General features: G+C 40.8%; 1 pseudogene; it reads left to right on the forward strand.

Annotated features, from left to right (window-relative positions):
- The first annotated feature begins 11,058 nt into the window (after nt 1-11,058).
- Nucleotides 11,059-11,367, forward strand: LOC136376573 (cytochrome c oxidase subunit 7C, mitochondrial pseudogene; annotated as a pseudogene).
- The last annotated feature ends 1,961 nt before the right edge of the window (nt 11,368-13,328 follow it).

Genomic DNA, 13,328 nt, shown 5'->3' on the forward strand with positions numbered 1-13,328 from the left:
CTGACCAGCTGATGCACTGATATCATTGCTAACCACCTGGAGTTAGCATCAGACTCCACAGGTTTAAGGACACAGTCAATTATCAACAAGACTATCCTCACTTCAGACACCAGCCACACTCTGGAAGTCCCCAGGCCACTCACACATCTGACCATCTGGTTACAAAATTCAAGGCTTCCCATGAGTCCCTCAGGTTGAATATTTCATTAGAATGACTCACAGAACTCAGGAAAGCAATATATATATATATATATATTTTTAATTTTATTTTTCAATTACATTTGCCTCCAATATTATTTTGTATTAGTTTCAGGTATACAGGCATAGTGGTTAGACAATCATACGCTTTACAAAATGTTGCCCTCAGTATTTCCTGTACCCACCTGGCATCATTCATAGTTATTACAATATTACTGACTTTATTCCGTATGTCGTACTTTACAGGAAAGCACTATACTTATGATTGCAATTTTACTATAAAGGAGCAGTCAAATGAAGAGAAACGTAGGGTGAGGTTTAGAAAGTCCTCAAACTCAGAGGTTGTGTGCCCCTGTCTCTCCATGGAATCAGCGTGTATCATTCTCCTGGAACTTCGGTATGTCCACCAACTGTCAAGTTCCACAAAGTTACAGTATCTAGAGTTTTTGTTGAGTCTTCATTACATAGGCACGCTTGATTGAATCACTGGTCATGTGACCAAACTCAACCTCCAGTCCTCATCTTCTCCCTGGAGATTGAGAAATCAGACTGATACCAGGAGGCTCAAATCCTCCTTAGTCTTGAAGCTATCTAGAGTCTCTCCAACAGTGACCTCATTAACACAAACTCGGGTGTAATCCCCAAGGGCACAAAGACACTGACCACGTGGGAAATTCCAAGGGTTTTAGAAGCTCTGTTCAGGAACCCAGGACAAACATCAGACAAATTCTCAGTTCCCTGATAACAGAATGATCAACCCTGTAAGAGCCTCTAAATTTGGTGGAACATTTATAGAACATATATAGCAATAGTCCAACATAAATATGCCTAATATTTAGAGGAGTCAGTGTGGAATAAGGATAGGAGGATTTTTACTCAATTTCCTAAAATATTTGACCATCACTATAATTAATATTACCTTGCCAACAATGCTATATCATTTTCACACTATAACAGATGTAACCTGAAAAATAAAAGTGAAAAGATATTGGCACATTACTAGAATCCCCTTCAGTTACTGATCATTGGTCTAGTCCAGTGGTTCTCAAACTTTTTGAAGTTGGGAAGCATTTAAAATCCTACAAATAATTGTAGGTGTACTATATACAAATTTCTGAGATATGTTATAATAATTAAGTCAAATATTAAAGAAAAAATATAAAGTCCAAGCGTGCTTTTATGATAATTAAATGAAATAAATATGACAAAATTAAATTTATTCTGACATTAAAAAACATTTTTGTTACATTTTTTGAATTATGCTTTTTAGAATTCATAAAAAAGAGGGGTTAAAAATAAAAAAACAACAAAAATGTTATCTTTTTATATATAGATAGATACATTCTTAGTAAGATTTAGTAAATTCGGCAAGTCCCAGCACAAATGTGTTAAGTTTTTTCATTCTTGTGTTTATGAGAAACAAGAGCCTGATGTGTCCTAGCGATTTCTTCAATATTTGGGCATATATTTGAAAGGCAAACTCTCATTTCCTCGTCAATACATTGAAGAATTCCTCTCTTTTTACTCTTAATTGTGTTGAGGGTAGAAAATCCCAATTCATATAAATAAGATGTTGAAAATTGTAGTAAAATGTTCAAAGCTTTTTTAGATATTGCCACATATTCTTCTTTTATAGAAATCCAAAAGGCTTCAAGAGACAATTCCTTATGTTTAATCATCAATTCAAAACCCCCATCATACATATCATCTTAACTTTACACCAAACAAAGGATAGAAGAAACTTGCCTCCAGTCTTTCCAGGGAACATGGGAGGTAGTGTAAAGTTTACACAAACAATCCAGCACCACAACTTAACAGCCTTTTGCAACCTAATCAGGCAAGTGAAGTGAGGGGTTGGGCAGACTGTCATCTTACAGCCAATTCCCCACACCTCTGTCCCCCCAAAATCTAAATTCCAAAAACCCTGTTGGTTTTTGGTCCCCAACAGGCACATATTTCTCTGGAATACCATAGGGTGCACCTGGAAATCTTCTAGGGCACACCAGTGTGCTCTGGCACACACTTTGAGAACCACTGGTCTAGTCCATTATCATAATATATATATATGACCAAAATGTGTCCTAGGGCAAGGTCACTCAGGTTTGCAGCTTTCCATTCCACTTAGTCAGGTTCCAAAAGCAGCAGTGGTCTCAGAAGTATATGGCTTCCCTCTTTCAGGTATCTCATGTAATTGAGCTAAGAGACAATATCATCTCTTGCTTTAAGCCTCTTTTGAGGTGTTAATGTGATATTGGATTTCCCTCATTGAATGCATTCATTCATTTCTTTTTAAAAAAATTTTAAATTGAATTTATTGGGTGACATTCATTAATAAAATTGTACAGGTGTCAGATGCACAATTCTACAATACATCATCTGTATATTGCATTGTGTGTTCACCACCCCAAATCAAGTCTCCTTCATCAACATCTGTTGGTCAAATAAGTTTGTAAATATGATATATATGTTTGCTCGCTTATAGTTTGCATTGGGTGTGGGGGGACAGGCTGTAAGCTGGCAGGGTCATTATAGCTTAAGGCTTAGTTTTAAGACTAACCCTTTCCCACCCTTTTAATAATAACATCTTTTCAAAACTAAGCTTTTCCCCACACCCTTGACTGTTGCATGTTGTGGGGTGATGCACTCTTATGAGGAATTCTATCTATGCCTCAGATAAGTGACTTTGTATCAGAGACTTCCTTATTTGTATATTGGCTTAAAGGTTTTGATTTCTACAATATAAAATGAGACAGACCAGAGGCTTTCTTGCTCAGTTCCTGAAATTAGCTTTGCAAGGAGAAGCAGCCAAGATAGCAGAGTGCTGAAGGAAAAGCCAGTTTGTGCAGAGTTTGTGCAGAGAGAAGGAGATGGGGAACAGAGGTGAATAAGGTTGGTGAGATAGAAACCTTTGATTCTAGGAAAACTTGGATGAGACAGTGGCTTTGGGAGCCCTGAATGGAAAGGGAAGTGTTTTCCCACTGTGTGTATTTCTTGCCCACCAGGTACAAGCTAGGATTAAAGGTAATGGCCCACCAGTTCTTGGCTCTGTTGTTTCATTACCGTCTGTCCAAATCAAATGCAAACCTGCACGGGACAGGCGGCTGTGATGGTGGCCGTGGCTACTGGCTTTACACCATCTATTCCCCCCCACACCTTCTTCCACCTCCCCCTTTCCCTCCTCCAATCCTCACACTATTGTCCATCAGTTTTTTTCTTTGCTTAATCCCTTCACCTCAGCCCCCCACACCCCATCCCCTCTCACAGCTGTCAGTCTGTTCTCTGTATCTATTAATCTGTTTCTATTTTACTTATTTTGTTCATTAGAAATCATATAATACTTGTCTTTCTCTGACTGGCTTATTTCATATAGCATAATGCTCTCCAAGTCCATCCATGTTGCTGCAAAAGGTAAGATTTTCCTCTTTTTTACAGCTGAGTAGTATTCCATTGTGTAAATGTACCACAGTTTTTTTATCCACTCATTTACTGATGGGCACTCGGGCTTCTTCCAAATCTTGGCTATTGTAAATCATGCTGCAATGAACACAGCATATATTTCCATGCCTATATTCTTTCAATTAGTGTTTTGGGTTTCTTTGGATAACTGGGGAACAAATTTTTTTTCATTTTCTGTTGCATAAGGTTTTAGAACTGTTTCTATATATATCTGCATCACTGATTCCAAATTTGAAATCCATTTTTTGGTGCATGTTCTAGGTTTTGTGCAATTTTAATTTCTTTTTGTTACAGTTAATGGCATGCATTTGTTTTTAAACTGGTGTTAAAGGGCAACGACTCTTGGATTGAACATAACCACAAGGAAATTAATGTTTTACAATGATTACTTTTACATAATTGCAGTTGTTTTTAAATGTAAAAAGTTATTATCTGATAAAAACACCTTCTTATTTTGTTTTAAGATCGAATCATGGCTTCTTCTAGTAGGCGTAGATGTAAGAATAGTCCTGACACCTTCTGTTATATATGTGGCTGTTACAAACTTCAACGTCAAAGGCGCAATATTTCATCATTTGTGACACATGCGTATATTGCCTATTTTCAAGTTTCCCTTGGCGATCAAGACAAGAATTGGGCTCCTCATATTGTGTGTCATAATTGTAAGGAAATGCTTCATAACTGGACAAAACAAAAATGCAAAGAAATGCCTTTTGGTATTTCCATGGTTTGGCGTGAACCTAAAGACCACAGCAGTGACTGTTATTTCTGTCTGATCCATACAAAGGGCTTCAGCAAGAAAACACGGCATATGATCGCATATCCTAATATTCCTTCAGCAATACGATCTATCCCACACTCTGAGACACTCCTGGTTCCAGTTTTCAATGGTTTTATTTCTTCTAAGGATGAAGAAAGTGAACAAGGTGATCAAGTGTATTTTGATAAGATGCATGAGGAAATGGTTGTAGAACCTGAAGGGTCTGCATCTGTTGCCAAGCAGTCATTAACCCCTCAGCAATTTAGCCAACCCGAATTGAATGACTTAGTAAGAGATTTGGGCCTATCAAAGAAAGCAGCTGAGTTATTAGCCTCCAGGCTTCAAGAAAAGAATGTACTTCACCGGTCAGCTAAAGTATTCCATTTCAGGATGCGTGAACAAATATTTGTGGACTTTTTTTCCAAAGGCAAACACGTTGTTTACTGTCATGATATCAGTAGTCTTCTCAGTCAGCTAGGTGTTACCACTTACAGTCCAGCAGAATGGTGGCTATTTCTTGACAGCTCTAAACGAAGTCTGAAATGTGTTCTCCTACACAACGGTAATGTTTATGCAGCAGTTCCAATTGGTTATTCAACTCATCTGCGAGAAGATTATAATGACATAAAAATTGTCCTCAACTTTCTGAAGTATGAGGAGCATAACTGGATCATTTGTGTGGATCTTAAAATGGTAAATTTCCTGCAAGGACAACAGATAGGTTTCACAAAGTATCCTTGCTTTCTGTGTTTGTGGGACAGCTGAGCTCGGGAGAAACACTGGACACAGAAGGAGTGGCTGAAACGTGAAGCTGTGGAAGTGGGGTGCAAAATATTGTGAATGAACCTGTAGTTAATCGAGACAGGATCATTTTTTCCCCACTTCACATCAAACTTGTCTTAATGAAGCAGTTTGTTCAGGCTTTGCATAGAGAAAGTGAATGCTTTCAACATATTATTTCTGCTTTTCCTGCTTTGTCTTTTGAGAAGATAAAAGCAGGTGTATTCGATGGACCTCAAATTTGAACCCTTATACGTGATGAAGAATTTGCCAGGAAGATGAACAAGGAGGAGAAAGCAGCATAGCAGTCTTTTGTGGCAGTTAGAAAGAACTTCCTTGGCAACAAAAAAGCAGAAAACTATGAACTTCTGGTTCAAAGGATGCTGTTGGCTTTCTGCGACATTGGATGTAACATGAGCGTTAAGATTCACTTCCTGAACAGTCACCTTGATAAGTTTCCTGAAAATCTTGGAGCTGTCAGTGATGAGCAGACTACTGCTGGAGCATCAAACGAGTTTGTTCTCAACAAGTACACAAACGCAAGAGCTACAAATGCAAATTTTTGCCTGAATAGAATTTAAATAAGTTTTGTACAAATTTTATGATTTAATAAGTGTTTTAATGTGTTCTATTTTGAAATTGTAGACAAATTCTGATGCAATTATATCTTTTAGTGTATTAGTGTATTTACTGCATTATACATATTATTATATTTTCACAAAGATGGTGCCCAAGAAGACATTCTACTTCATTATGTTAAACTAAATGTTGAAAATTTTACAATAAGATGAAAACCTAAAATCTTGAATTGCAAAAAAAACTGTAGCTTACAGAGAAAAACTAATGTCAGATTTGAGATTAGCACACTCGAATTAGGTAAGAACAAGTGTTTTTGTGGATGCAACAAAAATTTTGTTCCCCAGTGTTATTCATTCATTTCTTTACCCTCAGCTACTACTATTCCTAGTTCTCTTCATTTATACCAAACCTTTCCACCTTTGGAAGGGATGTTAGGCTGGGCCATTGTACTGGTCGAGATCAAAGGGAGAGATATTAGTCTAGCAACTGCCTCCTTCTCAGTTCACTCTCATTTATCTAGAGCAGGGTTGCATGGACATGGAACTAGTTGGCAATTTCTTTCTTTCTTTTCTTTCTTCTTGATAAATTAAAAAATGTTCAGTTACAGTTGACATTCAATATTATTTTAAATTATTTTCAGGTATATGGAATACTGGCTAGATATTTATATAAATTACAAAGTGACCCCCTGATAATTCTAGTACCTCTCTGGCACCATACACAGTACTTACAATATTGTTGACTATACTTTACATTCCTGTGACTATTTTGAAACTATCAATCTGTTCTTCTTGATACTATTTCTACCACTAAGCAATAGAGCTGCATTCACTGTTGACCTCAATTTTGCCCGATCAGGTGAAGGAACAACCTGTTCCATCAGGCCTGTCAAATGAAATTAAAAAGTCTGGAGGCTCTGGCTGGAAATGAATGATAAAGATTTATTCAAAGGTCTTAGAGTTTGCAACCTAGAAACACATCTGGGCAAAAACCCAGAAATGCTCTGAAAAAGAAAGAAAAGTTAAGAGTTCTTATAGTAAAAAGTATATTTTTGAGAATAATCAGTCCTGCATTCTTAGCCTATTTTCCCAGGATTGTTATCAGGCAGATGTCAAGAGGCTGGGTGATGAGAGCCTGGTGGTCTGGTCATGCCCGATGGACTGGATAATGGATATTAGGTGTTCTGATATGTGAGCCCCTCAGGGGGTAATCAGAACTTATCTGGAGGTTTTATGTATATCCGGGTATTTATGAAGGGCTGGAAAGTTCAAGTTTATAGTCTCAGGCTTGTTAAATCAAGAACAGGATCGTTTTCTCATGTCTCAACCTACATGATTTTAGTAATTTAGCAGATTGAGTACAGTTGACTCCACTTTATTTCTTCATTCTATTCCTCAGTCCCTAGGAATTCAGACTATAATAATTTTTGTTCTTTAATTTTTTTTTTATTTATTCATTTTAGAGAGGAGAGGGAGAGACAGAGGGAGAGAGAGAGAGGAGAGACAGAGAGAGAGAAGGGGGGAGGAGCTGGAAGCATCAACTCCCATATGTGCCTTGACCAGGCAAGCCCAGGGTTTCGAACCGGCGACCTCAGCATTTCCAGGTCGTCGACGCTTTATCCACTGCGCCACCACAGGTCAGACTCGGACTATAACAATTTAAAAAAAATCTTTATGTTTTCTCTTGTTGACATAAGAAGCATCCAAACCTAGAGAATTTGTATGTTTATTTGACCAAACTGATGACAATTGCCAGGAAGCAAAATCTCAATGTATTGAAAAAATGCTCCAGAGAATGGTAGTTTTACAGCTTATTTTATACATGATAATCGAAGGTGGAGATATGAGGGAGGGTTACATGAAATTCAGCAGTGGTCTTAGATTATGGAGGGAGGAGAAAGCAAAGCAGGAAAATATCTGAGACTGGATAAAGAGTAAAACGAAGGACACATATTTTTTACATTGGCAGGTATAGGATAGTTAACAATGTACATTTATAACACATAGAGATGGTATTCTAATCACTTCTCAGCCTTTTGGCTAAGACCAAGTGTGGAGATGGTATATGGAGCACAAGGTAACAATGAGAGGTTCTGTGGGCTCATGCCCTGGTGTGGTGGATGTGCCCTGCGAAATCTGGAAACGGAGATTACATTGAGATTCCAAAGATACATTATCCTAGATGCAAAAAGACAATAGACAGTTCGTTTAAAGTTAAGACTGGCCTTTGCCAAAGAAGCTACAGGCCTGGGATGTGACTACCCATTAGCCACTTTCAGTTAGGAAATTTTATGTCCAGACCACCCTATGTGGTTACTTTTGGACTCTGAGTTTGCAGGGCCCGCCATGCTGGCTGCCCCTCTGTTTGTCAGGTTTAGTATGTGTGAGGTCGGTTGGCAATGGGGGAAGGTCATGTGAGGAACCAGGCCCAGGAACTTTGTCTGGAACCGCCCACACCCATACGCGCCAAAGAAAACTTCCCAGGAGCCCTTAGAAAAAGAGCACTTTGCCCTGGCCGGTTGGCTCAGCGGTAGAGCGTCGGCCTAGCGTGCGGAGGACCCAGGTTCGATTCCCGGCCAGGGCACACAGGAGAAGCGCCCATTTGCTTCTCCACCCCTCTGCCGCACTTTCCTCTCTGTCTCTCTCTTCCCCTCCCGCAGCCAAGGCTCCATTGGAGCAAAGATGGCCCGGGCGCTGGGGATGGCTCTGTGGCCTCTGCCCCAGGCGCTAGAGTGGCTCTGGTCGCAATATGGCGACGCCCAGGATGGGCAGAGCATCGCCCCCTGGTGGGCAGAGCGTCGCCCCATGGTGGGCGTGCCGGGTGGATCCCGGTCGGGCGCATGCGGGAGTCTGTCTGACTGTCTCTCCCCGTTTCCAGCTTCAGAAAAAAGAAAAAAAAAAAAAAGAAAAAAAAAAAAAAAAGAAAAAGAGCACTTGTCTGTCAACCAATGAAATTTCACCACGTCATATCAACTTGACCACCCTAACAACCCTATAAATTACCCTCACGCAGGAGAATCCGCACTACTTCTCTGGCCCCTGTCTCCCCGACCAGAGAACATCGTCCGGGAACCACTCTACTAAATAAAGCTTTTGCTATTCCACACTTTGTGGCTATGCCCTTCTTTCTTCCTCAGTGGGGAAAAATACCTTACAGTATGTGGCTCTTTTTTCATCCACACTCCTTAGGAATCATCCCTTCTTTTGGCACTTATAGTTGCAGGCCTGTTCCTGGGACTACTTCATCAGTCAGGTAAAAGAAATTGAGGTGATACGGGAAAGAAAAAAAGTATAGTCATATCACCATCTTCTCCCCATAGAAAGACTGTATAGTTATACCAGCATCCTCCCCTACCAGATCTCATTCTCCAAATCCATCAAAAAGCAGAGGAATCTAGGGAGTGGGGATACTGCCATGGCATCTGTTATGCTGAGTGTGAGCACACACTCATGAAGGCATGTAACCAGCACTGCATGCCTATATCTCATCCCATTTTAAACAACCAGTGTTTTGACTGTTTATTTCAATTCTCTATCAAACTATTACTCTGAGGAGGATGTTGCTCTGACCACTGTTGAACATCAGGGTCTACAAAGCATGTTCCTTGATCTGAAGAAATGTGACCCGGAGGTTCAAACTAGTATAGTATCTTCAATTCCAGTTCTTTTATAGTACTCCGAGCATTTGCATCCACCACTAGGGAGGCAAGGCCCCGTCCAAAGTAAGTGTCTTGCTCTTGTCAGGACCCAGCGAGAGCCTCCCAGTGCTACCCATATCAGTCCCACTTGCCAGCCATGTTCAGGGCTTTCTCCCCAGAGAACCTTCCCCACAGTCATCTGCAACCTCTGCCTCTCGGTTCCTAATGGCATTTTTGTGCTTCAGGGTGTAAAAAAGGGAGGTTTCTAAATTCAGCCCGTATCTGCATTGTTGCAGCCCCCAACATTCATTCATAAGCCGAGGTGGCCATCTCAAGTGAGTACACCAGGAAATCCACTCACTTGGTTCCAGTGACTAGAATTTTGATCTTGAAAAGAGGTTCCTCATAGTTAGAACACCTATGTTTTCTTAGAGTCTGTATTTGTCTGTTTGGCATCCATTAATTACAGGGCCAAACTCATGGCCAAAGTTGTTTACATCTCCCCTGTGATCCAGAGCCCATACTCTGAACTACCTCTTTACCTTACTCCCATATGCCAAGTCAACAGTTCCCCTGCCTTAAACCAAACCAGAAAAGGTACCGTACAACTGGGGACAGTTTCTATGCCCCAAAGCCCACCAGAACTATTCAAATTAGCTAATCCTAAACTGTTTACCCTGCCCTGCCTTACCTTTCCCATTGAAACCCAAATAAAGGCTCTGGCCTAGGCCTTCCCCTCATTCTTTTCAGCCTCCTGAACCAACACTGGTGCTTTTCCCTGTGAACATGTATGGTATAGCATGCCCCCTCCTCTCAAGAAATATAAATAATAATTTTCTTCCAATGGCGCAGGCCTCTAAGTGTCATCACTCAGTCACTATTATAAATTACAACACAGGCACAAGTAAGATGGGCATTGACATTTTCTGCTTTAATGCACCCTTCAAACTCCCATGGTGGTTTTCATAGGGCTACCTATGCTCCATATGGGCATCCCCTTAATTGGCCAGTTTTTCATTGCCCTCCTGCCTGACCATATAGCCAGGCCATTGACTACTGCTTATTAGTCAATAGAAACTCAAACATCGGGGCAAACAGCAGGCAATTCAGTCCACTGAACTGACTTGTTTTGACCATTTTTCAATCAGAGTAGCAGCCTTCCAAGCAGGATGCTGTCCATTCACTTTGGAACCTCCATCCATAAACTAAGAAGCTCTTTGTTGGTCAATAGAGAGCTGTTCATAGGGCACCATCCATGTTGCAATAGGCTCCAGCAGCTCCTCAGATAGTTTCAAAGCCAGTCTTAGGGCAAGAGTCTACCTGCTTATGAATGTGCTGAATAACTCTTTGTATCCCTTATAACTTTATTAAAAGAACTAGGAACCATAAAAGAAGACCAAACAGAAATTCTGGATATGAAAAATACCGTAGCCACCAAATAACAACTCAATGTGTGGAATTAATAGCAGATTAGACAAAGCTGAGGAGAGAATTAAGGTACTAAAAAATAGAACTATAGAAATATCCAGATTTCAAGGAAAGAAAAAAAGGGATAAAACATAGAAGTAAAAGCAAGCAATACATTAAGAAGGCCTAGATTTCCTCTGCTTCTGGTGTCTGTGCCTTTTGCAGAGCTTCCAACAGTACAATGTTGGGACAGAGCATTTGGAGTTTCACAACCTCTGTGGTTTGTGAGAGCCACCATAACAAGGGCCCCAGGAAGGATTTGCCATTATCAGTGGGAAACAAGTTGCAGTTACCAGTTAGGATGACTGTGTACTTTGCATCTGGATTTGCCGTACCTTTCTTTATAGCAAGACACTGACTGCTTAAGAACTATGGATGTTTTAGTTAATCCATGGAACAGATATGAAAAGGAGCATTTTAAGAGATGCAATCTCTTTGAAAAACATACCAAACTGTTGAACTCAACATACTAGATGTGTTTGTAAGTAGACTTATGGCAGGAATCCTTAATGCCTCTTCTCTGAAATATAAAATGTGATAATTGAGCATGTGCATACTTTTTTATTTTGGTACTATTCCAATATTAGTTTCTTGATCAAAATATGTGTGATGCCATTTGCTTCTTGGTCTTAAATTCTGAGATTTTATTTTATGTTTGACTCCTAGGCCGTGACCTTATTGTTAATTTATGTTATAAAAGAGAATGTAAACTTGGGGGGAAGGGTTTAACATATGTGTAATTGGAGTTCCATCCATAAAGGAGAGAAAAATGAAACAGAAACAATATTTAAAGAAACAACAGCTGAGCATTTTAAAAAATTGATTGAAGATATCAAGTCACAGATGCAAGAATTCCCACAAACTCCCAAAGAGGATGTAAAAAAGATAACCACACCTGGACAAGTCATAAACTCAAACACAAAGAAAACATTAGAATAGAAAACAGTTTTCCTTCAAAGGAATAATAATGAAAACGACATATAAAATCTCAACAAAACAAAAACGTTCAAATTTTAATGCAATATCATCAGCGTGTTGACTACTACATCTAGCAGGAACACTCTTCAAGATTGAGGGTGAAATAAAAACATTTTCCAACAAATGAAAATGAAGAGGATTCATCACCTTCAGATATGATTCAAAGGAAACATTAAGGATGTTCTTCAAGCAAATGGAAAATATATCAGTTGGAAGTACAGAGATGTAGGAAGAAATAAAGAGCAATAAAATAAACAAATATATAGATATTGTGAGGTCGGTTGGCAATGGGGGAAAGTCATGTGAGGAACCAGGCCCGGGAACTTTGGCTGGAACATCCCACACCCATGAGCGCCAAAAGAAACTTCCCAGGAGCCCTTTGAAAAAGAGCGACTGTCTGCCAGTCAAAGAAATTTTGCCACGTCATATCAACCCAACCACCCTACCGACGCTATAAATTACCCTCCAGTGGAAGAATCTGTGCTACTTCTGTGGCCCCGTCTCACGGACCAGAGAACCTCATCTGGGGTGCGCTCTACTAAATAAAGCTTTTACTATATCCACACTTGGTGACTAAGTCCTTCTTTCTTCTTGGGGGTGGAAATACCTTACATTTGGTGCCAAAACCCAGGAGGAGTTTGAAGTCCACAGGGGACCGCTCCTCTCCCCTTCCTTGCCAAGGAAGAATAGGATCTCTGACCTCCCACCCACTTCGGCATGTGGTGCGGTAATTCCCCTGCCTCCAGCCTCCCCTCAGTTCTTTCCCCTGAGACTCTGGTCCGTAATCGCAGCTGCGTCAGGGACCTCTTATTCGGTCTGAGTGCATGTGTGCCCGTGGAGATGTCCCAGACACACCCACTCTACCTAACCATCCGGTGGCCAGACCTTGAGTTGCGGGATGCCAATTCTCATCTCTGATCACTCCGAGGGCTGAGGGCGGCCATAGAGGGCACAGGAATCTAAACCTGACTCAAAAAAACTCCTGGAGTGCTTTATCCGGAATATCTCCCACCCTAAAGAAGAAGAAACTGATCTTCTTCTCTGATGTGGCCGGGCCACAGAACCCACTGGATAATTGAACCAGGTGGCCTCCTGAAGGGACTTTCAATTTTAACACCCTCACCAATTTATTGCCAAGGAACTGAGAAATGGGTGGAAATCCCTTACATTCAGGGCTTCTAGTATTTGCGCTCCTGTCCTAAACTCTGTGCTGCCTGTTCTATGGCGCAGGCCCTTTTTGGCCAGAAAAACCTCAGCTAAACCCTCCACTCCTGATCTTTCTTCCTTCGCCGACCCCCAACTCTCTCCCCCTCCGCCCAACCCCTGGGGGCGCCCCACTCTTGGGACCCCTCTCAGGTCCCTCTGCAGATCTCTCCCGCTCTGGTCTCTTCCCTCCAGGAAGCCCCTCTCCCCTGCCGGCCAGGAGCCCCTCCCTTCTCTACTGTGTTCTTAAGCCCCTCCCCCATCAGGCCC

Source organism: Saccopteryx leptura, chromosome 6 (assembly GCF_036850995.1).
Source record: "Saccopteryx leptura isolate mSacLep1 chromosome 6, mSacLep1_pri_phased_curated, whole genome shotgun sequence".
In the NCBI taxonomy this organism is placed as follows: domain Eukaryota; kingdom Metazoa; phylum Chordata; class Mammalia; order Chiroptera; family Emballonuridae; genus Saccopteryx; species Saccopteryx leptura.